The sequence below is a fragment of the Galeopterus variegatus genome, unplaced genomic scaffold (genome assembly GCF_000696425.1).
Source record: "Galeopterus variegatus unplaced genomic scaffold, G_variegatus-3.0.2 Scaffold1253, whole genome shotgun sequence".
In the NCBI taxonomy this organism is placed as follows: domain Eukaryota; kingdom Metazoa; phylum Chordata; class Mammalia; order Dermoptera; family Cynocephalidae; genus Galeopterus; species Galeopterus variegatus.
This window is the reverse complement of record NW_007727364.1, coordinates 273,858-277,202: the sequence shown is the minus strand read 5'-3', so window position 1 is coordinate 277,202 and position 3,345 is coordinate 273,858. Positions and strand designations below refer to the sequence as shown.

General features: G+C 32.3%; 1 protein-coding gene across 1 annotated transcript in view; it reads right to left on the bottom strand.

Annotated features, from left to right (window-relative positions):
* Positions 1–3,345, bottom strand: part of LOC103592982 (CUB and sushi domain-containing protein 3-like) — a 69,251-nt gene that overhangs the window by 63,806 nt on the left and 2,100 nt on the right. The gene's annotated exons all lie outside the window — the stretch shown is intronic.

Below are 3,345 nucleotides of genomic sequence, written 5' to 3'. Positions count from 1 at the left end.
ATTTTAACTTGCTATTACAAAGAAACTTTCAATTATATTAATCACTCAAATGCTATAATTAAAGGAAACATTCCCTTATACAAGCTTGTTGAAGAGGCTTGAAGTAACATCAAAAATGTATATTATCTTAAGATTTTAATGCTTAGCCACTATATTTTATTTTTAGTGAACTTAATTGCAATGTTTGTAAAGTGATCAGTAAATGACTCTGATATGACAGACAGGTAGATGATTATTAGAAAGCCACAGGCACCTATAAATTATTCAACCATATAAACAAATATGAAAGAAAATATGTAATAATTTTTTGCATTAATACATAACTTAAGTCAAACAAGTAACTGAAGAGAAGCATGTTTCTTGATGAGATGGCAACATTTGGCAGCAATATTAGGTGTCATTTGAAGTGATCCTAATTTGTGTCAGGAATTTTGCATTTTCATTATATGATTAGTACAATGACCTTCTGATATGGTATTACAATCTCTACTAAATGAGAAAGAAAAAAGCTGTGGTTCACATGACTCAATGATCATGCCTAATATTGTATAGCAAGCAAGAGCAACAGCCCAGATCTGAAACCAGTTCCACTGGTTTTGTACAATTTCAAAACTCAGGTTTTTCCCAATGTCCCATGTATTTGTTTGGGACATTGAAGACACCATGATTGCTTTTAAAGTTATCAAATGTAAAGAAAAGCATGAGCAGTAATTATTGAAGAAAATTAATGGACATTGAGGGATTAAGCACCTTGGTTAATTGGGATTTATATCAACTAGTAGGACCGTGTGCTTATGGAAAATGCTGGAAAGTATCTTCTGAAAAGGGTTCCAAGGTAGTAATCTATGAAAGCAAACTCTTTCACAGTATTTTTTTTTTCCTTTTTTTTTGTCTTTTTTTACTGACTGGTAACGGGATCGCAACCCTCGGTGTCGCACCCGTACCGGGGACCGGCAACGGAATCGCAACCCTCAGTGTTGCGCCCACACTGCGCTCAGCCAGTGAGTGGGAACCGGTCTCCCCATGGGATCCGAACCCTCGGCAGGAGCGCTGCTGCACTCCCAAGCGGCGCACTCTCCAGTGCGCCACCGGGCCGGCCCCACAGTATTTTTTTAAAATATGTGCTATAACTTGTTAGTGTATCATGAAATTGATTTAGTGGGGCATGGACAATACTTAGAAATTAAATTACAATAGATTAGAATAGAAAACACAGAAGTGCATTCATGTAGTTAGAAAGACTGTTCTATATGGGTAGAATACTGTGTGTGTGTGTGTGTGTGTGTGTGTGTGTGTGTGTGTGTGTGTGTGTTTGAACTGGACTGAAATGTAAAATGTAATTCTTAATGTGGGTCATAGTTAAAAATTATTAAAAACCAATTCTTATGGGACATAGTAAAATAGAGATAAACCAATAGATCAAAAATTAATAATTAATGTCTACATTCAGTTATTTGATAAAAATAGCAAAGAAGTGAAAGTAATCATGTCCTCCTCAGAAAATAAATTTAATTTTGAGGGGAGAAAAAAAAGAGATAAAAGTTCAGCAGGTTAGGTAAGATAAACAAGTAGAAATGTGAGAACTTCTGTGAAACTTCAGGTAATGAGAATGTTGCAACCATAGCAAAGCAGATATAGTATAGAACATGAGATAATACTACACTTTGATGACAAGTATAGATAATTGCCATGACACAAAAATATTTCCATCTCAAAAAAAAAAATATTTCCATCTCTATGCAAGATTAATACAATGTATTTGTTCCATACTTGATAATGGATTTACTTCATGCTTATCTTAGTAACATATATTTATATCTTAGTGTGAGGTATTTTTTCAGACATACATATATGAAGTACACAGCTCTGACCTTTGCTAGCTATATGATCTTAGGCAAGCTATTTAGGGTTTCTCTTACATACACACAATAAAAGTATCTTTTCCTCACAGGAGTCTTATGAGGATCAAGTAAGTCATAAAAAGTTCTGGAAAAAAAGTTCTGAGAATAGTATCCAGCATATTGCTAAGTAGTCAACAAATGTTATTTTATTTTCCAGGAACTTTATGTTTTTTTTTATTTCTCAACAACCTATAATTTGCAAAGAAAAGGTATTCAATAAATATTTGCTGCATTGAATTGAACTTATGACACAGGTAGGGAGGATAAAATTATTTCCTTTATGCAGGTAAGGGGTTTGATTTAGTGATTTTTCCCATAGTTTGGGGCAGAGTAGGTTTCTGATCTAGTTCTTCTTATTCATTAATTAGGGCTCTCCTATGAAGCAAATGTAATTAACCACTGAGTTGATTTTTAAACTAACACTGTTGCTTTTAGAATTAGATTTCAAGAACCTGGTAGAGATCACAGACATTCCTGGGAGGGAGCATATATTTTATCCAATAACAATGAATTAATGTATTTCAACTACTTAGTAACCCTACTAACCATTCTGTATTCATTGCCTTACTTCTTTCTCCAAATGACACTGTGAAATGTATGCTCTTATTATTAACATTTCATAAATGAAGAAACTGAACTTCAAAGAGGTTAAATAAAGTTATCAGTAGATTATAAGTCAGTATTTGAACCACAACCTGACCCAATTTTATGGGCTCTACCATCAAGCTTTCTTTAATCTAACCCAAAGAATATATCACATGATCTGAGGATAAATTCCGATTCTCTCTATTTCAGTCCTCTCTGTTGGTATAAAAGTGCAGTTTATAAGGAGAAGCAGGAAGCTAGAGGAGGAGAGGAAAACTGGCTCATTTGTCAGCTGTTCTTACATTCATTCAGTGTTATACTTTTGTGTGAAGTATAGTGGCACATACATATTTAACTGTATTTATTCATCTTAGAATCTAATAGAAAGACAATCTAACCTTTTAAGATATGAGTAATATGAATCCTCTATTAGTGCAAAACACATTAAACTTCCTATTTCTAACAAACAACAATATACAGCACATATATACGTTGCAATTATATATCTATAGCAATAGCGAAACATTGAAATGAAAGTCTGCTATACATAAAAACATGATATACCTGAATGTTGTGTAAAGCAGAAAAGATATCAAGTGAAAAGCCATTTTTCATGGCTCCTTTTTTAAAAAAAAAAAATGAAGAAATATCAGGATTTGTAAGAATGAGTATGCTAACAATTTAAAAATTTAATAAAATACTTTAAAAAATAAATAAAAAAGAAAAAAAAATATACTTACAACCTTCAAAAATGTATCTCAGAAATCATTGATAATTTTAATGTGTTATCATTTATATGTTAGTAACTAGAGCTGTATTATATCTATTTGATTTTTTCTAAATTTCTGAAATAATTTTT